This window comes from Amblyomma americanum, chromosome 4 (assembly GCF_052857255.1).
Source record: "Amblyomma americanum isolate KBUSLIRL-KWMA chromosome 4, ASM5285725v1, whole genome shotgun sequence".
NCBI lineage: Eukaryota > Metazoa > Arthropoda > Arachnida > Ixodida > Ixodidae > Amblyomma > Amblyomma americanum.
This window is the reverse complement of record NC_135500.1, coordinates 98,537,390-98,559,940: the sequence shown is the minus strand read 5'-3', so window position 1 is coordinate 98,559,940 and position 22,551 is coordinate 98,537,390. Positions and strand designations below refer to the sequence as shown.

At 45.2% G+C, this 22,551-nt stretch overlaps 1 pseudogene across 1 annotated transcript in view; it reads left to right on the top strand.

Moving 5' to 3' along the window:
- The first annotated feature begins 6,804 nt into the window (after positions 1 to 6,804).
- The window catches only part of LOC144128167 (uncharacterized), a 16,040-nt pseudogene continuing 293 nt past the window's right edge, over positions 6,805 to 22,551 (top strand). The window contains exons 1-6 of the transcript XR_013313714.1: positions 6,805 to 7,134; positions 8,452 to 8,591; positions 12,480 to 12,659; positions 13,462 to 13,522; positions 14,337 to 14,437; positions 15,033 to 15,127. The product of XR_013313714.1 is annotated as an uncharacterized LOC144128167 (transcript). The remainder of the gene's footprint in view (positions 7,135 to 8,451; positions 8,592 to 12,479; positions 12,660 to 13,461; positions 13,523 to 14,336; positions 14,438 to 15,032; positions 15,128 to 22,551) is intronic.

Genomic DNA, 22,551 nt, shown 5'->3' with positions numbered 1-22,551 from the left:
GATTTAGGAAGCCCAGAAAGCCTGCCAGTAGCCCTAGAGTTCTGGGAAAACCACTTTCAGAACCCCTGCTGTGGTAAGTGAAGAAGGAAAAGGCACAGTGACTGCTTACAACTTGCTGCTTAATGGGATGCTTTCTTGATCAGCAAGCTTCAGCAAAGGATTTACAGGCGACCCTGTCCTTTGATTCTTTCCACTGCTAGTGCTACATATACACATGCTGCCTCTCAATGGATTTGTGGGTCCCTTTGCAAGAGAGAAGGCGCTCATTGTGCCGAATCGCCTCTGCCGGAATCATGCTCATGTTAAAGTAGCTCCTAAACCGAGCTTGGTTCTCTGCCGTGTGGACCACAAAGACTAGGGTGCATCAGGCGTTCCGATGACGAGGTTGTGACTGCTGTGCAGTTTGATTACAGTGGCAAGAGCAGAGTACCACGACAGGAACTTGTCATTCTTCACGATGTTCCTATTCACTTTCTTGATTTTGATGTCCACTTTTGCAAGGCAGAGCTCTTCCTGTGTGGCAACGATTCTCTTTCTCCGATAACGATGATGTCATATCCATACCTTGTGAAAAACCACCCTGCAAAAGCAACGCAAACAGACTGCCACACTGTCAACGGTAACATTAGGCAGGTCTGTAAGAGTATTTTAGATTATGTAAGTCCTATCCAACCTTGTTCTATCACAAAGTTGCCCCCGTAGGATGTGTTGTGGTGGTGCAGGTACATAGCATTTATTTATACCTTTAAGTAAATGGTTAAAAATGCATTTATAGAAATATTCTACCTCCTCATGAGGCTGAGAAGAGTAAGCATATGAATAATAACAACAAGAATGCTGTGCACTGAAAATGAACAAATAGTTCCGTGGTCCCTATAGTGAAAGACCACAAGCAGCCTAGCTGGGAGCAGTATGCTCAATATTCAACATAGCATGGCATGGTACTGTTCTCTCATGATTCAGGAACTATAGGCAAAAACTTTGGTTCTGAATCATCTTCCCTGATAGCAGAATCAACACCAGCCATATTTGTCCCAAGCAATCACCCAATTTTTCTGTCAGTGTCTGAAGAAAATAAGATTTACGCTGCTGTCTTAAATGCGCACTTAGCACAGTTAAAGGTTGGCTTATATTGATAGATTACACTTGTATGCTATAAGATTAAGATAAATGGTGTGACATAAGAATGGGACAAAGTGACCAACCAGCGACGTCTCATAAAAGAGCAAACATTTCATAAAATTCTAGCGCCTTTGGACCACGTAGGGGATTGACTTGTGCATGATGGTTTTCAGCAGTTGAATCTTAATGCCCGAAGTGTGGTAAAAAAGAGTGTTGATTTTGAACATATTTTGATTGAGCATGACCCTGACGTTGTAGTCATGACTGAGACTTGGTTGCACACGATGGCGTACGTGACCCTGAAATATGTCCGCCGGGTTACAACGTGCTTAGGAATGACCGAAGTAGCCGAGGAGGTGGTGTAGTTATTTTTATCAAAAGATCGATTGACTACAAATTTATTCCTAGAACGACTGGTATTGAAACAGTGTGGTGTAAATTATGTTGGCGAACTAGAGAACTGAGAACCAGTGAACTGATTGCAGGGGCTGTGTATCACGCGCTGGGGTCTGGTTCGAAGGGCATCTATGATCTCAACAATCTGCTGCATAAATTGTGAGCGCAGCACAAACATGTTGTCGTTGCCGGAGATTTTAATATCCCAGAAGTCAAATGGGATGAAATGGAGCCTGGTTCGCGAGAAAATGAAGCTGCGATTGCTACTGTTGAGATGTGTTTTCCCACGGGCTCACACAAGTAGTCCGCGAGCATACCCATCTTCAAGGTGACAGTAGATCAGTTGATCTTGTCTTTTTATGCGGCAATGTCGCATCACGGCCGTACAAAGTTGGCTATTTGTCTGCAATTTTGGATCATTCCTTAGTTAGTGTAACGTTGCAGCTGGGTGCATTGGAAAAAACATCTAGACGTACTACAGGGATTTTAATAGAGCAGACGATAGCGCCATACTGGATGAATTAATTTACCATTATGATTTTTCCGAGAAAAGAAGCTGCGACAAATCGGCACATGTCAGCTATGGCTGACTTTCAAAGAAATACTTCACATGTGTATAACAAAATATGTACCAATAAAATGCAAGTCAAAACATGTTCACAACCCTTGGATTACGAAAGAAATTGTTCAACTGAAGAGAAAAGTATCAAGACGTAGAGCTAGACAACGGCACTCAGTGAACCTAGCATTACCCAATGACTTACCGACACTGAGTAAAATGCTGAAATCATTGATTAAGATTTCTAAAGATTGGTTTTATAACATCACAATGAATATTGATTGATTGATTGATGGCTTCTTTTTGTCTTCAGGATTTGTGCTTTGAAGGAGGGACTCCCAAGCTTCTACGACTAGGATGTTGTTCATAGCCCCAGGTGAAAAGGGGCATTCCCATATGATGTGGTCTAGTGTGCCTCTCTGTTCACAATGTTTACATTTATCATGGTCTCTGCCATCGATCTTGAGGTGGTGTAGCCATACAGGGTTGGGGTATTTTCCAGCCTGCAGCCTTCGACGGCTTTTGGCCTCTCCGTTGTTTAGTTATTTGTGTGGTGTTGGGAATATTTTCCTGCTGAGCTTGTAATATTTGCAGATGTTGTTGTATGTGTTTAGCATCTCCTCGTGTTCTGGGTTGTCGAGCCTTTCTGCGCTCGTCCGGTAGTAGATATCTCGGGCGAGCGCATGAGCGGCTTCGTTTCCAGACACCGATTCACGGCCTGGGGTCCATTTGATGGTGATCTTACGTGTGTTCTCTCTTGATTATAGGATTTTCTTCGCCTCGACAGAGACTCTTCCTTTCGCTAGGTTCCATGTAGCCATTTTGCTGTCACTAATTATTATATTTGCCTTCGTGCCGACGCAGGTTAGTGCGATCGCCACTTCCTCAGCGACGTCTGCATCTCTTGTCTTTACCTATATCATGATCAAGGGGGTGCCACTGCTGTTTACCACTGCCACGACTGCAGGTCCTGACTTGCCAGTGGCTGCGTCTGTGTATGCTACAGTGTTTGGCTTTAGTCCATTCATTTCTCTTTCAATGGCCTTGGCCCTGTCTTTTCGTCTTTCTTCGTTGTCGGTGAGACTCGTATTTCTTGGCATGGGTGAGATGTGCAAGTTGGCTCTGCAACCTTGGCTTAGGCTGGTTTTGGGATTTGGCCCTCTGTCGTGCTATAGCCCGACCCATTCTAGGATTTGTCGCCCTGTTTCGGACTGGCTGAGTCTTTCTACTTGTGCAACTCGCGTGGCTTCCGCCACTTCCTCCTACATGTTGTGTTCTCCCATTCGCATTAATGTGGCTGTAGATGTACTGTTGGGGAGGCTGAGTGCGCTTTTTACGCTTTTTCTTATTACGGTATCGATTTGTTCTCTTTCTCTTGCTGTTAAGTTCAGGTAAGATGTTGCACAGCAAACTCTGCTGGTTATGTGTGCCTGTACTAACCTTAGTAAGCTTTTCTTTGAGTCCCTTGTTTTTGAGGGACACTCTTCTGATAAGGCCAGTGACTTGTGCGGCATATCCTTGTAGTTTGTGGATTAGGGAGCCGTTTTTGCCGTCTGCTTGAATAATGAGGCCGAGGGTCCTGATCTGGCTCACCATGGGTACTTTTTGGCTGTCTACTATGATGTCGAAACTTGGTTTTTCCTTATTTGTGTAGACTAGTAGTTCTGATTTTTGAGGCGAGCACTTGAGTCCTATTTTGGCTGCGTACTCCGTAACTGTTTTGGCCGCGTGTTGTAGTTTTTCTTGTATTTCCGCGTCTGAGCCTTCATTTAGCCAGTTGTTAATGTCATCGGCGTAGAGGCTGAACTTGATGTCTGGGATTATTTTGAGCAGAGACGGAAGGTTGATCATTGCTATGTTGAAAAGCAAGGGGGAGCGTACCGATCCATGTGGTGTGCCTCTGCCTTTTGTCTTGATGATTGGAGATTCAGCCTCTAAGAATTTTAGCTTGAGCCTTCTCTCTGAGAGGAAGCTACTTATGTAGGCAAAAGTTTTTGTGCCGACATTCATACCCTCAAGATTCTTGAGAATTGCATCATGTCTGACGTTGTCAAAGGCCTTTGTGAGGTCCAAGCCCAGTATGGCCTTTGTGTCCGTAGTCTTTCTTTTGTCTGTGATGTCGTGTTTTAGTCTCAGCATGACATCCTGTGTGCTGAGGAGTCTTCTGAAGCCAACCATTTCATGGGGCCAGCATCTCTCGGTCTCCATGTAGTTGGTGAGTCTTGTATGGATGACCTTTTCCATCAGTTTCCCTAGGCATGAGACGAGGAATTTAGGTCTCATGTTTTCTAGTTTCTGTGGTTTTCCAGGCTTGGGTATAAATATAACATCCGCTGATCTTCTTCGTTAATCTCCCCATAAGTTTTGGAGACACCTGTCGGCAACAAAGACAACAATAAAAAGAATAAACACACCGCAAGGCGTAATTGCATGAAGATGAGGCTGAAATTGCGGAAGATTTTAACACTTTTTTTTACAAATGTTTTTACTTTGGATGATAGAAAGCTGACAGAGTTCAGGCCGTATAATAATCTACCGGAACTAGACGAGCCGCAATCGACATGCCACAATCGTAAAAATGTGCTGTTATTGACGTATTTATTTACGCCACTTTTACAAGTGATAATGAAAGTCTGAGCCTGAAATATGCCTAGGGCACAGGGAATGGAGGAAAAACTGTTGGCACAGCATCAGGTTTCAACCTCCGCAGCTTAAGGCCTTCCCGATAGTCTTCTGGCCTGAAGTGAAGACTGCAGACCCTGCTTCGGTCGCTTGGAACCCAGGGCTCTTTCCCTGGCCCTGGAAAAAAAAAGAGAGAGACATCGTGGAAATAGGTATACATTACTTCACGCGGATACGTTCTGAGTATTGCTCATGCAACGTAAACACGACTACGGGAGTGCATGAGAGCTCCGAAGCTCGCCGTCGCTCGAGATGCACATTAAAAGCATGTTTCAAAGCTAAGTGCAGCATAGTAACTTCACCTTGCCGAGAGATGTTTTTCAACCATTGGTTCCGAATATTGGTCACGGGAAACTCATGAAATGAAATTCCTATTGATGCTCGACCGGTTAATTGACTTGCACAACGACACGCAGCAGTAAACCATCGTGCATGAAGAAGCCGTAAATGCGAAAGCCGGCGTCCACGGGGCTGTGAATCACAGTATCACTGAAATAGAATCTGGTAATCGAGATCTAGCCACACCAACAGATCACCAAGCACTCAGCTAATCGACTGTTTCGCACATGTGCATTTTCATTGTTCCGCACTCTCGTCAAAAATGCTTGCTGCCCATGCGTTCGGACGGCTATGGGGTGGGGGTAGGTGGGGGCACGGAGGAAGACTATATAAGAGTGGAAACTCCGCTGTCTGCAGCGACCAGAAAAGGTCACAAGCCTGCGGCGCCACTATCATGCTGGCAGCGCCTGGCGGATTGGAAAGAAATTACCGCCGTTTCGGTTGCCAAGGCAACTTATCGAGCATGTTGCTCCCGTTCGGCTGCGCGCGCCCGACTTCTATTGAGGGTAAAGTCACGAACGGGAAAAGTACCGCATTTGTTTTCTCGCCGCCGCGCTGGCGGGCCAGCGCCCGTGCGCTCCCGATTCGTTCTCCGCGGTGACGTGGTCATTCCCCGCCGTAAATGATCCGCTCGCTTCTTTCTCATGGTTGTCAGCACACAGATCATCCGGAGAATTACGTAGCACTTGCTCTTATGGGCCGAGATTAGCGTGCACAGCATTTCCGACGCTGGACTAAATATGGCGGCTCTGGCGATGGTTGCGGTACTTTTCCCGTTCCAGTGACTTTAATTGAAGGCACTCTCGCGTGCTTCTTTACCGCTGGTGGCCCGAAGAGCAACTGGTACTACGTTTCAACCATTTGAGCACAGTAAAAAATAAAACTGGTTATTTTCCATGACCGCTATAAGATGATCTGTAGCTTCTGGTTGTAAGCAAGGCTTTTGTTTGACACCTGCACGATGACTTTGATTGGATGGGTATAAGCGCTGCTGGCATTCATCGAAAGCAAACATGCCTTCACGTTCGCCGAGTATGTGACCGCGCTAAGTTTCATCTGCTGGAGGAGAACGCGGGCGTCGTACGGCGCAGCGTTTGTGACTACACGTCAGCCGAAAATTGGCAACAAGCGGCAACAACTTCTCACCTTGCTCACGTTCTCCCTGCAACACTTGTAACCGCTTTTGCAATTTCGAACAAAACACTTGCGTCCCATCTTTGTCTAGCAAATTCCGAAGGAGACTGCACTGCGCCTAGCAGCGCTGTTAGTATTACGGCCCTCGAACAGACACCGACAATACCGCCCCTATTGCTGTTTTGACTTAAGGGCACAGAAATACAACGTCACGGCGTGCCCGCTGAAGCAAACACCCGTTTCGTCTGCTTGTCGTCTGCTTTGAGCGCGCTCTGCCGGAGAGCGCGCCGGAGCCGCCTGCCCGGGAGCTGCATTTTTTTTTTTTCGCTGCGGATTCTACGACGCGCCGCATGGCGCCGCCACTGCATGCGACCCCGTCGCCGTCGCATACAATTGTGACTTTATCTGGTCGCCTGCGCTCGCTCACACTGACGGGAGTTTTACCTCCTCCGTGGGTGGGGGTGAACACTAGTGCCACCGTTCGCGGCGGCGGTTAGGAAAACTAAAAAAACAACACAAGCAAAAGCAAATCATCGGCACTGGCGCAGCGCCGCATGCGCAGGTAGCCCCTATACATACAATAGGTCCTGGTCTAGGTCGTCTGGATCATGCAGGGGACCATGAGCGATGTACCCAAGATGCCTGTCGTCCATGTCATGGAGCTACTAATGACTCCGCTGTCGGTGTTTGCACAGGCCAACGACGTCAAGGAGCCGCATATTCAGGAGCTCGCACGGCAGATTCAGCCGTCCCAGCTTCAGCCACAGCAGCATGATCTGCCCATGCACCAGTCACCGTTGATGCAGCAGCCAAATGAGAGTGTCGTACAGCCCTATGCAGCGAGCATGGAAGTCACGCCGCAGTCGCTCATGCAACCGCAGACTTCCACTGGTCATGTTCACGTAAGAGTCACTGCTCCTCTCACACCCTCTGCATCGCGCGGGCAGCGAACAAGCTGCTGTCGATGTCGGTATTGTGCTGTGTCGTGGCCGTGGTACACGATATGCTTGCTGTTCTTAATGAAACACGTTGTAGCTCATCCGAGAAGCTACTCACAGATATTAGGAGATACTCCAACATCAAACCGTGTTCAAAATGAGGAGTGGGAGTACCATAGCAGTCGCTTTATTAAGCTGGTAACAGAAATCGGGAAAACTGAGGCGTCTTGTACAGCTCTGAAACTGTCATGATGCTGGCTAAGCATAGGTATGACAGTGCGTTGGCCCGCACATGATGGGGAGGAACGTTTACATGAAACTGTTTTTTTGTTTCATACGTGAGTGGTTTCGTTTAGCCTCACAAAAAGCAGTAGAAAAGATGAAACAGTGGTATTTGCGCTTCAGCACGTTGGTGTGTTCACCTTGTTCTGACTGTGCGATGCAACTTTATCACGTACGGTTATACCCCGTTTAGTTTCCTGGTCATAGCGGGGTTATTCGTTTTCAAAGTTTTCACTGTGTTACGGTTGCTCCGCGATAAGTTTCCTTCAGGCTCGATAGCCTACTCAGTGAGGTTTGCTCTTCGGTCTCCTTGCTTCTAATAGTCACACTGCTGCTCCAAGCTGAAAACTAAACACCTGTTTTGCCACCTTAGGAAATGCACAGTGGTGAATAAAGTATAGGAAAGAAACAACAGCACAGGTGATGTTTGTGGAACTACCCAAATGTCTCCACAGTTGCCATGTGACATTGAATCTGGCTCACATTGCAAGTCTCTGGTGTGACTGGCTATTCATGTGACACGATCTTACTCAAAAATGTACCGCATTAGGTTCAGCGTCTAGATGTAAACACTTTTTTCTACAGATGGGTTAGAGTGTTTAGACACATGCACAGTTTTTCCTTGTACCATTGTGGAGCTTATGTTTAGCTTGTGTAGGTTCACAGGTAGAGAGCAAGTTGAGGTGAAAACTACTATGAGAACAGGATAGAGCACGGGGAGATATTGATGAAGGCTCTTTCCACGTGAAAAGAGCTGTATACTGAAACATGTCCTGGTTAAAGGAAAGTGCTGTTCAAGTTTTACCCTAGTAGCCTTCATTCTCTTCTGCAATTGGTGTGAGTGTTACTCTTGTCACACCGATCAGGTGCTGGGATGCTAATGAATAGTGCGAACTAAAAATAATACTGGTGATTTTACTATGCAAGCCAAGGAGAAAAAAAGTTATTTTGTGGATAGTGTCATCTCATGTTGCATGTTGTGCACTTTTGCCACAGCAGTCTCCTTCTGCTGCAAAGCCATCTGGTGCTGGCTCAACATCTCATTCGGCAAGCTCGAGCATCTTTCCTTCCACGTCGGGTCCACCTATGACATCCATCACACCAGCGTTGGCAGACCCTGGCATTGTTCCACAGCTTCAGTATGTCATGCTGCTTCTTTGTGCGCTCACCCTTTCTATAACTATTAGGCTGGCTCTCCTATGTTGCAATTTTCTTGTTAAGGGTGTCACTGTTCATGAGTGAGATGAGGATAAAGTGCTGAGCACCCGTGCTTGTGCATGTGATGTTTCCATAGGAACGACATTGACATGTTCCAACTAGGAGAGTGCTTATGTTAGAATGATACATGCTCATTTTAAAAATTTGATATTCTGCCACTAGAAGGGCGCACAACGATGAGGTGAAGCCGGTGCTACAGTTGTGAAAATGTTATATTTTTTCCCCTCTGTTCACTAGCCGTTAGTTATGTAAGAGCTTTCTTTCTTTCATTTTTCAGGCATCATCAAAGTTTTGATGAATCTGAAAGCATATACATTTAGTTTACTTTTTGTTTGTCACAAACTTGACTGCAAGTTTAAACAGGCAGGACTGGACAAGGTAATGCTCAAACCCAGGTAGCACAAACTGAGATAGAAGACGTCTTGAGAGCAACTATCCGAAACGAAACAAACGGCTAGGAAACAGTGTGGAAAATACTTTTTCAGCTGGTTAACATCTTATATCAGTCATATAGCTCGTCTAATGTCCAGGTCAAAAGACGTTTCAAAATACACCTTCCAGGCGTAGTCAAGAAACTTCTAAAAGTGGTCTACACAATACCTCTTTCATACGACATAAAAAGAACATCTAGGAATGAGCACAGGATGACCTATTCGATATGAATGCAGATAGTTTAGAAGATGTTGGAAATACGATTTGTAGCCCCCATTTTGTTTCCGTGAATTTTGTTCGTTTTGTTCAGCAAAAGAGGAGCTAGAGCAGGGGACGCGGAGCGAGTAGGAGGGAAGGCGGTTCCTGAGTTCTAATCCAGGACACTTGGGAGAGATGGGCCGAATGACAGACTTAACGCTGTGCACCCTAGCTGGTACAGGACAATGACAGCGGGCGGTGGGACATCCTGTAGGTAAGCTCATATGACACCGGCAAGAGCAAAGGGGCCTCGTGGCCCACTTTCGGTGGTGTATGCAGCAGTTGACTGGGCATCTTATCTGCTGCAGCGACCCCAGTCCTCGAACACTCGAAGATATTATAGAGTTGCTGCGGCCAATCTAGGAAGCACGATCCACCACTCACCGCCACCAACTTCGCCCATGTAGCAGCAAAGCAGAGAGACATTCTAAGCCCAGATGAGACGCTGCAGCTGCAACAGCTCCAAAAAGGAGATGTGAGCGACGAAGCGTATGTAGAGGAGGTGGTCACAGTTCCCTGAGGTCGGACAGAAGCACTGGTAAATGGTATACACTCAGAGGCATGCGGACGCAACACGGTGGAAACGCCGCGCAAGCAGGGGATCATTGAGGAACCACTACACAGCGATGGTGTGAAGAGGTGTGCGTGCTAGATGATAGCTGCACGCCAGGAGAGGTCGAACAGCGACAAAGAGTTAAAAGGAAGAGCGCGCGATATCCACTGTGCAGCGAGGAAACTGCACGAAGGACAAATGATTAACCTGTGTAACCTTGCTGAAGTATATATAGGCAGCGACACGGGTAGGGCTGCAGGCACGCAAAGGTCCACGCGAAGACCGCTGCAGGACGAGCACCGGGCAGGTACTCACTCACAGCGGTGGTGGGAAGAGCCGGCCGAGCGACGAAGGATCCGCTGCTGAACCGCGACAGAGTTGCAGTATGAGTTACATGCGAACATAGGTTCCCCCATAGTTAGCACAATGATGAGGAACCTTCAAATTATAAATCAGGCTCGGTGCAGGAATTCTGACGAGACAGCACGACGTTTCAGGTGTGCACCATGGAGGTCGCAAAGATGGTGGGGCCGCCGTCGCCCACTAGCGTCGAGACAGGCTGCATGCCCTCTGAGAAGAACACCGAGCCAAAACAGCCCGTCAGAATTAGATCCGCCTTTCTGCAGAAACGTATGTCGTCTATTATCTCTTAAAGAGGGCAGTAATATAACCCGTCTTCAACCCTGTGCACAACAAGCCCGAAAAGCCCGCCAAAATGGAGTGCTTTGCCGCCAAAACTTCTGTGGCCTATAAGGCGTCTTACATAGGGCTAACATAGAACCAGCCGTCTGACCGGTGTCCATACTGAGGCCAAAAAGCCTGCCAAAATAAGATGCCTTTCCCGCCAAAACTTCAATCGCCTTTAAGATGTCCTTGAGGGCAGAGATAGGACCCGTCTTCTAAAGTCCTCCTTTAAGCATATTGTTAGGACAGATCGAATCCTGACAGTAAAAGATCTCTTGAAAGCCTTTGTTTTGGTCGAAAATCCTTTTTATCTCTTTTATCTCTAAAATAAACATTTTGAAGATCTTGCATGCTACCTGGGAAATTAGGTACGCAGTACGGTATGGTATGGTGTAAGGTATGAACACAAAATAAGGGCAGTTTGTTAAATGTCATGAGAAAACTGTTTGGTTAACTGGCTCCAGTTTTTCTGCATGTTGAAGTGTTTTGGTGAGTTTGAAGACCAGGCTTGTGTTGCGATGTTTGTTTGATTACCAACACAGGTAAATGTGTGCAAGGCATAGTTAAAACTTATTGGAAGTGTGGAAGAGGCATGGTGCAAAGTTGCTATTAAGGACCACAGAAAGAAATATAATTTTCTTGGCAGCTTGAGTAGCTCAGTGTTGGCTTTGCGAGTAGGTATTACAATGGTTGAGTCCATTGTTGAATGGTTACTATAGATTCTTGCTGTCTACAGATAAACTGTGAAACTTAGTAATTCTTAAAAACATGGTTTGCGAGTTAAAACATCTTTTTTTTCTGTATGATATTGTCACCTGTGGCAGGCATCTCAAAGTAGGTAGGATGTAATAACTAGCAACCTGCCGCAGCTTGCCGTTAGTGATATCCACATCAGTCTTTAGATTTTCGAAAATAAATTTTGAGCTTCCACTTGCGCTAAACCAAAACCGCACCACTGAGGAGTGCCTACAAGCACGTGTCGTTCGGCGGCGCATGTGTCATGTGTGAACTAGTACGAGCAACCTCGTTCACTGCTCCCTCGTGGGTATATCTAGTACACTCTAGCATCGGGCACACGAGGAAATCACACGACACGCTCACTGCCTAGTGACACGTGTTTGCAGGCGCATGTGGAGGACAAATTTCTTGCTCTGCAACACCGGTGTGGCCCCCGTTTTCGAAAATCAAAACACTGGATATCACTAACGGCAAGCCGCAAATCTCTAAATGAATGAGGCAGTGGACTCTTAATACTAGTTAGAAACCTAACTATTAGATTTTAGTTAATCAGCTTGCTAGTTGACACGTCCTACCTATTTTTTGATATTTGCCATGGCTAAGAGTACTGTAGAGAGTTTTCATGTGACTTCACAGGCACCATGTTTGGATGCAGCAGAGACTAAGCAGAAGACGGTCTCTTGTTGCCATGCTATGAGTGAGTGACTTTTTCAGCTCTAGCGGCCCTGCACCATCTCTACAACGTCCCTTATTCACTACCACTCACCGCTCCACCATCCTAGCCTGAAGCATGAACAATGAACAAGCCACTCTCCACAGCATGGGGACTAAGGAACATCTCCCCTTTCCTGCCTAGCCTCTGTTGCATTGCCTTAAAAAGCAACCAGTTATCAATAAATGGATTAGGAAAATGGCCTAGATTTCGCCTCATGTTCTGGACCCAAAGATGACGGTCACTATGACATCGGTGCAAACTATGTATACAGAAGAAAACACTGTTTTAGCTCAGGTAACATGTTCTTAAGAATTAACAACAATCTTTGGTGAAACATCCTGTATGCTACTTGTTTGTGAATCCGTTCAGCTTTTCTGCTGTTACATTCATGAGGCGAGTCCTGACTAAAACAAGGATGTCTTCCCACAGGAATATTGCCTCGACTGTAAATTTGGGATGCCGTCTAAACTTCAAAACGATTGCCCTACAAGCAAGGAATGTCCAATACAATCCTAAGCATTGCACCGCTCTCATCATGCGCATCTGAGAGCCCCGAACAACCGCTTCGATCTTTAGCTCGGGAAAGATGGTCTGCGCTGGCGTGAAAAGGTACTGGTTTCTCTGCTCCACATATTCCAGTTGGCCTAGACACGAGAAAAGCATTTTGTCTAGGCATTTGTGCTGGACTAGATTGCTTGGAACAGTGTGTAGCAAGGACATTAGTTTTGTGTTTTTGCTAGTGCACCAGTAGTTGTGCCACACTATTCTTTTAGTGCTGTTGTTTTAGCCATAGGCGTGCCTTATGTCGGGTCTAATTTGCCACAGTGACTTGACTAACAGAAGTAACATTTAGCAGGGGTTATATGCTTGTCTCTTTGGACACGAATTGTAGCTGTATTATGGATATTAAAAAATTTGTTCCAAAATTCATCAATACCGTAACTGGTTAATCAGATTGTTAGGCCTGTTTTATTGTTCTCCACCTAACTGGTACTTGTTTAGTCTATTTGTAACAACCTGGCAACATATTTTTCTAATAGAGCTGAGTGAGAGGTATGGACTTCAGAAAATTTTTTATTCAGCATGGTGTAGTAATACCTATAAAGAAAGATGCTAAGCAAATGCTTGTCAGGGAAGTCTACAGTGAGAGGTAAAAAAAGGTTTATAAAACAACTTTCATTTTGCATACACTCATGTATCCTTCTCTATAATGCTTAAGGCTGTTGCAATAAGGGTATTTCTCTTTTTGGAGACAGTCTTGCTAGGAGTTGACAGACTGATTTAACTTGTGTAGTGTGACATGTTTAAAGCCCCATGTGTTTCAGCAGAGCAGTGTTACAAGCAACAGCAGGGATTTGGCATGCGTCTAAATTCCCTTCGCCCTTTGTATTTTTTTTTTAACAATGAAGAGCTGTCAAGGCTGGCTGGCTACAAGAAGACATGCCCATATTATCCAGAAGTTGGGCTTTGATGTACCTATGTATTTTTTTTGTCAACTTTGAAAAATACTGCTACATTTACTAGCTTACGCTAGAGCATCTTGCTAATATATCAGAGTATCTCAGTATCTGGAGAGTGGTCTAAATTGTGAGTAATGTTTCTCAGAAAATTTCAATATTTCTTGATATTTGTAGCTAATACTCTCCTGAATGTTCCTTTTCAAAAATTACTTCTTTACTGTGTCCTGCTTTATCACGGCACCAAGTAGTTTGGTGTGCAATTTATAATGAATGGGTTTTTATAGGCTGAAGCTGCACTAGAACTATTGAGACACAGCAAAATATATGGTTGCGAATTAATATTCACCACCAGGAATTCTGGCGTGCATTACAAATACCAGTGTGCAAACGTCCTAGCATCTCACCTGCATCGATATGCAAGCACTAAAGCTGAAATCAAGCGTTGTGTTCAGTAACTGAACTGAACTCTGCATCCATCAAGCCACCATGGATGGTTTTGGTGGGCTATTATGACCATGCAGTGCAATCAACAAATATGCTGTGAGACAACTTTTGAACTTCCACCGTTCCTTTGTTAAGGGCTTCCTGCTGAAACTGGTAGACTCAATGGGAAAATTAACATCACTGCATGAAGTTAGCAAGTTAAGGTGATTTCTGAATGCCTTGGAACAGTATAACTGTGTACACATACTCAGGCACATGCAGTAAATCAGTAGCAAAGTTGAAAATTATCCCATTGCCAACAGAGGTAACAGTATGGCCACAAAAATTTGGATGGAGTTATCCAGTGTCCCTTTAACCCAAGTTTTGTTAAACCTCTTTGCAGGCAAAATTCCTCGACTTCAAGATTCGGAACATGGTGGGCAGCTGTGAAGTCCACTTCACAAATCTCTAAGGCCTCGCCCTGACCTACAGGAAACTCTCAAGGTCTGTTCTTGCCTGCTCACTCTCCACTCATTCTTTGAAGACATGGGAGCTGTGGCACTTCTTGTAGTGATGCACTCCTGACCTTTTCATTTTACTTCATTTTATTTAATTTGATTTGATTGTTATTCACAGTCAGTAACAAAGAGCATTACAAAAGGGGATGTGGGATGTGAGAACACACAGAACACAAATGGAAGCCCAAGGGCCACAAATTTGCAGGTATATTTACTGCTCCAGACCTGTGTATTTTTTTTTCTCCTAGGTGTTATCTTTTGCTTTCTTTTGTGAATAGTGGATCGCTGCCAACGCATTTTGCTTCTAAGCACCAATGTGAACCACTTGTCACTTGCTCCTCTGCTGAAAATTTGTTCCTTGATGTTTGGACAGTGTAAGGGCAGCAAATCATTTCGTTGCTCTTGAGACGGGCCATTACAAGATTTATAGGTTGAGGCATATGCTGTTGCTGATAGTTGATTTTACTAGACAAAAGCAGAAGTTAGGCAATGTGGGCCTCAGCAGATGCACCTATCTTACCCTTTTTAAGTGATGAATATATAGTCTGATTGCAAATAGCATCTATTCTTCTGTTTTACAGCTACGAGCCTGAGATTTCTCCTGGACTCGTCTACAACATGGAGAAGCCCCGTAACATCCTGCGTATCTTTGCGTCGGGAAACGTTGTGCTTACAGGTAAATAGATGGATGATGTGTTTCAGATATGAAGAATCAATACATTGCCAAGTGAGTTGGTAATGTGGAAATGCTTGCCTTTAGTTTGAGGACACCTTTTATGGAGCAAAATCAAATTCCTGAGAATGTGCATCAAACCTCGTTATAACAAACACGGATATTACGAACTATTGCTTGTATCGAACTCTTCACAAATATTTTAGACAAACGCATGCAACTTCTACTTTATATATCGAAAGCAGCTGGCCATGAAACGGATATATCGAACTCCCTGACGCCAAATGATGCCTGTTCAGATGTCGGGCTTCGCCGCACTGCACAAATGGCTTGTGGTGATGCGGCAAGCGTTCGCGCCAAGGTTTGCACTTACGTCTCGCACTTGCCAGCAGCAGTGCGTAGGGCAGCCAGCACGCATTCATGCCTAAGGTGTCCGTCGACAGCGCCCTGGATGCAGCTGCGCAGGAGGTTGCAAGCTTGCAGTAACAATACTGCACTCATGTCGACTGTCGCGGCGGTGGTGAAAACGGCGATAACTTTCGCTCTGACGTGCCGCTTTCCACGCGACACGGCTGTGTTGCGAAAAAGCTGCCAGCGCTTAACCTACGCTCGGGGACTTTTGTGCGTGGAAGCCAGCCTAACGGCGCTCTTTTTTTTTGTGTGTGTGTGGTCACCGGAATAGCCGTGAGCGCCTTCGAAACACTGCCAAAACCTTGTCAGACACCGCTCCGTTCCTCTAGTAAGGGTTGCCTGAATTGCTGTCCCTTCACTGACTAAACTGCGCCACTATTGTGTGCGTTTATGACAAAATTTTATACTATAAATTCTTGGTTATATCAAACCATTTTACGATTCTTTAACTGTTCACTATAATGAGGTTTCACTGTATTACTGAGATGCATTTATGCCGCATCTTGCCAAGGCTAGCTGAATATTGGATTCATCGCCATGTATATTTTTGTTCGAAGTGTCAATTTTTAGACTTTCGTGTGTTCCAATCAGTCATGTTGGTCGGGGTGCACGAGCATTTGAAACTTTCGATTAGCGAGCCGAATATCCTCCTATCTGATTCTCTGAGAAAACAAAATGGTGTATTTTAAGAATTAAAAGAACCGAATACGTTTTCAACTTTGCGAATAACTGCCACGAAGTTTCAATTAGGCTCGACGTGTTCTTCTTTGACTGCTTCAAAAATAGGGCCTGCTTTGGTGCCATGTAGCATACTGCCGCAATCAGTGCTTGGGAAGGAGGGTTCAGTGCCATGACAGTGTCCATTCGTGTGGTTGTGGTCATAGGGCTCATACAGAGCCTCAAAGATTGGGCGATGCGATTTGGCTCAAGCAGATTTAGTAAACATTGCCTTAAAGGGGCCATGACAGCCTATTTTCACGCATACCCTACTTATCGCATTTTATTCTCAACACGTTAAAATAAAATTCCCCCTAGTTTCAGTTGATTCTATGCGGTAAATATTTTTAAAACGAGTTTTTTTCCGTAACTTCTGTGAAATGTTTGCTGGTCTGGCAACCTGTGATCACTGACGTCACAGGGGCATGCCCGCCCCGCGTTGTCTGCTGCGCGCTGTTGAGGTGCTTGCATGCACACCGTAGACAGTGGTCGCTCGAAAAGTTATCTTTTTTAGCTTATTGAAATAAAAAGCAATTTCCGTGTTTTCTTTTCAGAAGCCTTCAGTTTAGTACGCGAGATGAGTGATCCTTGAGAAAGCGGACTTGCTCGTGGCACCCGTTTTGTGATTGTTGAGGAAACAGAAATCGATGGACCCCTGCTTTATTAGTTATGTTCAGAAACATGTTATTTTTATGAGTGTGGTCTGTTATGAGCAGCCAAGTGCTCCCGTATGTGAAAAGCGGCACGTGCCGTGCATGCCTTCGCCGATGTGCGCCGTATAAGCCGCGGCGTTTGGTAGCTGGCTACCAATTTCTTGTCTGCTATTCATCGGCTCGATAATTAAACTCAAATTATCACAAAGTGGCTCTAGAGTAACCTTGAAGCACGAAAGGAGGAGAGAAAAGTGCTGAATCAGACGACTTCCCCACTGCATGTGTGTGCATCTGTAAGTCGAACATACATTCCCTTCGGCTCCCCTTTTGCAGGAACCAAGCCGCTTGCAAAACCCTACACGACTTGAATGCTTTCACTGCCCGCACTGATGAATAGTCGCCGCCATCTATATGAGTGCTTGAAAATTATAGTACATCATTTAGCGTTTACTGTGAGTGCGCATTGTGGCCCGGGAATGCGACAATTGCAATTGCAGCCCCGTGCTGGGGTTGTTTACATAGCTGTGCGCAAACAGTACTGCTCGTTTGCGTGGCATAAAACGCAAGGTGGGCTCTCCTTCTCTTAAATATTATGTAGTATTGCTCACAAACTGTAGTTTTACTCATTTACATACTATGATAACACTGCAATAAGCGCCACTGATGCTATATATCGGCTGCTTGGGAAACGCTTCGCGTAGGACAGGCGCTTCCCGCTAATTGTATATGCTTCCTCTTATGTCGTCAATATGTGATTTTAAATCGCTTTAGCTACAAATACGTTCGAACATTACTTGAAATAATGAAAACAACCAGATTTGTTGTCCACAGTCGACGCCGACGGCTGCTGCCGGCTGCCTTCTGTACATGCTATGCAGACCGGGTCACGTATATCGGCACTTCCCTCTTATTGTACTCGCGTCCTGCGATGTAGGCAGCCATCGCTTTGAGGGCACTGTAGCCAAAACTACGCTCGACAGCTATTTGTAGGCTCTAAATCTTGAGAATTCGCACACATGAATCCTGCGTACTCGCTAGACCTCATCACGAAAGGGGCCAGCGGTCCACCGTCGACCGAAATTCAAGAATCAGGCAAGAGTTCCCCGCTGATTAGTAACAAAGTATGAAGATATGTAATGCAGCCGCTCGTTCCGCTTTTTTCTATACTGATAAGGTACACAAGCGCAGTTTTTCGGGCCGTCTATTCACCGGGCGTAAAGCTTTCGCTTGGCCACACAAGCCCAGGCGACGGCGGCGTGCAACGAGCAACGTTTTCTGCCCGTGTCGTTTGTCTCGCCGATAAGTTCTATGCACAGGCACCGAATGAAAGCACATCTTTGCTCGTGCACACACATTGCATATGTCGCCGTGGCTATCATCAGGTCAAATAAGTTTTAAAGTTCTTAGGTTTATAGAATTTCATATACCAACTAGATCCCTACCACACTCTGCCAGTTCTCACTATGTTCACTCTTTACACTACTGTGGTACGGGGTCGTTGGTCGTGCTGGCATCGTCTTCGGTCTAGCGTGACAGACCAGTGCGTCAGCGACGGCATTTGCATACCGACCAGCCCACCGACCGTCGATCGCCGTCGCATTGGCCTAGTGTGACCGGACCCTACCTATACCGAAGAATAACTGCGTTACTGTTATTAACGCTTCGAAGGCACCAGTCACTCATATATGAGGGACGACTGCTACTTCGATCGCCCGCAAAAGTACAGGGGGAATGGGACCTTGCTGCGCACATTGCAGCAACGAGAGCAGATGATGTTGCTTCGTGTCTGCCCTAGTGACGTCACGAGGGCATTCAATATGGCGGTCGCTGCCGGTGGGAGGAGTTCCTCGTTCTCAATTTCGATCGCATTTTTTGCAATATACAGCGCGTCCAGGGCAGCTAAATTTCGGAAACTGAATCATAAGCTCTTGTATTAGTTACAGAAACACAAAACTGCAATATGAAGAACGACTATGTCATGGCCCCTTTAATGCCTGTTCTGGAATCCATGACTTATACGTAGCTATTGCCTCACTCATTTACTCGGATGTGCTAGCTTACTCATTGTAGTCACCAGTAGTAAAAAAAGTAATTTCCTTTGTATGACTTGACGATTATAGAGTTATTATATTGACTTCGTGCTGCATGCCTCGTTCTAGAGATGACCCTAGCATTTTTTGACAGACATGGTTATAACTTAACATGTTATAGCAGCATACTGCAGTGCTGCCACTAGTTTTTATGGGTGTTGCACAATTATTTACTTTGTACGGATGTAGCGCAAGTACTGAGTACTTCTATAAATATTCAGTTCAATTCTATTGCTATTCGATTTGTTTGATTCTGTTTTTAGCTATAATATTCATGTTCGATTCGGTAGCACAGCTGCACTATTCGTATTTGATCACGTTTTGAAAAATTAATATTTGCACACCCCTATATTTGGGTGATACAAGAATAGGGAAGGTATGTCCAGTGGTGGGTGGCAGAGAGTCAGTGGCTAGACTAGAGTGCTAGGTGGAAACCAGTGAGAGAGGAATTTGTATTGCGGTGGACGATAGGCTGTTCATAATGGAGCCCCTTGTGTGCTTTACCGAGTTATTGAAGAGCTCACTCATCTTTTCCTTCTTTTTTTTTTTCACTGTGTAGAGAGAGCCACTGCCAATGGAGAGAGGGGTGGATGCCTTTGCCTGTTAACTAAATTTAATGGTCGGCTTGCATTTGTGCGGTACTAGAATGGTATTGCTGCCTGCTTTGCTCAAAATAAGCCTGCCACGTGTTTACGGTACTAGTGCCAAATCAAATCTAGAATTTCATACCTTGCAACAATAGCCACCACATAGTGACAGTTAGTGTGTGGGCGACACGACGTCGAGACACAGAAAACATGTCCTTTACGTGTGTGAAACAGAGGAAGCATTTTTCATTTCAAGGAAAGGGAACTTGTGCGTCGGGGTTTCTTTACTTGGCTCATAGACAGCTTTAATTTTTAGATGTGATATAACGTGTTCTTTTGTTGATTGCCTATGCCACTTTCGGGCCCTTTGTACGTGTTTTTGTTTAACCTATGGCTGTATGTTTGTATGTGTTCCATGTTAAAATTTCAGTTAAGAGTCTGCACTTGTCGTGTGTCTTTGTTGTGTTGTTGCTTGTGTTCTTTGCACTCTTACGCAGCCTTGCCGTCAGCCACTTGCTCGTGGGAAGGCGAAGTGCCTTCTTGTTTTGTCTCACAAAGGGGCTGGCAATGTTGCCACATTGGCAGACTGATGCAGACGATTGGGCTAGTCGGTTCAGTACTTTGTGTGGGACAGCGCTGGACTTACAGACAAAGGCGAAAACGAGACAAACACAAGGGCACTGACTTTCAACTGATCTGAAAGTCAGTTAAAACTGAAACTGAACCTGGCTTTGTCATGTCTTCGCCTTCGTTCTCAAGTGCAGCGCTGTTCCACACAAAATAGCAGCTTGCGTACAGTGGTATACTACATACTTCCTTTTGTTTTATGAAAAATAATAATAATAATAATAATAATTGGTTTTGGGGGAAAGGAAATGGCGCAGTATCTGTCTCATATATCGTTGGACACCTGAACCGCGCCGTAAGGGAAGGGATAAAGGAGGGAGTGAAATAAGAAAAGAAGAAGAGGTGCCGTAGTGGAGGGCTCCGGAATAATTTCGACCACCTGGGGATCTTTAACGTGCACTGACATCGCACAGCACACGGGCGCCTTAGCGTTTTTCCTCCATAAAAACGCAGCCGCCGTGGTCGGGTTCGAACCCGGGAACTCCGGATCAGTAGTCGAGCGCCCTAACCACTGAGCCACCGCGGCGGGGGAAATTTTACATATCTTTGTGCTGTGCAGAAAGAGGCAACCAAGTGTCATTGGTTTTTCAAAGCTCATGCCTGCAAGCCAGTGGCCAAAGCAGGACAAGGATTATAGTCAAAGCGTAACAGTTGGTACATGTGCATATGAGTGGCTGCACTTTGCCATGTAATGCGCATTAGTTATGTGTGGTGAAATTTAGTGTTTATTTTCTTGTGATCACTCTGTATTGCACTCAGTGGTCACTGATAAACTAACGCATTTTAATTGCTCACAAAATCAATCTTTGTTTCAGCTTGATGGCTGTGTTGTAAATATGCTGGCTTTAACATGAAGTTAGCATGAACCTTGAACCCAAACGAGTGAAGAATAATCAGATATATTTGATGTGAGCAATTGTCACAGCCTCATGGCAGTGTTTACAACATGGAAGGGAAAACAATAAGGAGTGTTTGCAAGAGCACCTTTGTGAAGATTGGAGATAAAACACTCAGTATGGTAAATCAAATAGCAACAATAGAGGCTCCCACATAGATGATACTGCATTGTTTACACTAACAGAGTGACTTTGCTCTTATCTACAAAAAGGAGAAATTATGACAAAATATTTATAGGATTTTAACTTAGTTAAACAGAGTAGGCATACGAAAGCATGTGTTAATTCTTTGCCTCTTCTTACTGGCATCTGCATGAGCATGCAACTGCATTTCTTGCTGTTCATCCTCACGCCTTCGGCACATTCTAATGTGGAATAAACGTGGTTTCAATCAATTTTCTCTTCACTCTGCGCCAGCTGGCGTGACTTCCTCCTCCCATTGGCTAGAGCTTGTGCGACTCTGAACTTTCCCAAGCTTCCTTCCATTGGCTGCAGCTTGCGCGACGCTCCTAAGTAACCTAAGATTACCCGAGTTACTTTGTTGCTTCACACGTGAGAAGACAAGGAAAGATTCTTGTTCGGGGGTGTTATGTCAGTGCTTTCATACACACACACACAAAAAAACAAGCTCCTCTTTGTGTCCTTATGCCACAGCACTAATTCATTTCACTGCCTAAGCAAAGTACAAAAGGTTTGGCCTTGCATTAGTGCTTTCTTCACATAGTTTGGCACATGGGTGGCAGGCTAGCATCCTTTACAGTTGGGCATATAATGTGCAGCCCGTGTAACTTAGCCAAAGAAGCCTGCGGGAACAACGGGAATAGGGGAGCAGCCGAATGAGTTTTTCCTCTATATGCCCTAGCACCACTCTGTTTGTTGCTTCACATGCTTTCTTTCATTATTGTTCTTTCATGTTTTTAATTTTTTTGCTTCCTTCTCTTCTGATCTGTCATTCGTAGCGCAGCTGCGTTACTTTTCTTGACCCTCCTCTCCTGCTTATCGCAACTGTGCAGTTTTTATGTTGAGTTAGAAAATGATGCTGACTCAAAGGCACATTGTGAATAAGGTTGAAGTGGAAATGGCTGCTGGCATTTATGCTGTGCACCTCCTATCATGCCCGTGTGAATTGAATTATCATAGGTTGCATCTGAATTGGACTTCCAATTTGGTTGCATCCTAATTGGATGCATTTTTCACACCACTGTTGAGAATAGGCAGGCAAAGCAGTGGTCACGTAATTGTTATAAGGCATTTATGGCTTCATGGAATTAGTCCATGGGGCCATTGGAGAGACATAGGAGAGGCTTTGCCCTGCAGTGGGCGTAGTCAGGCTGATGATTTATGGCCCACCATTTTAACAATACCTGAAGCATCATTTGCAAGAATTGTTTGTTTGTTTATGTGGTATGAGTGCGCCTACAAACACCTGTAGACTAACACTGTCTG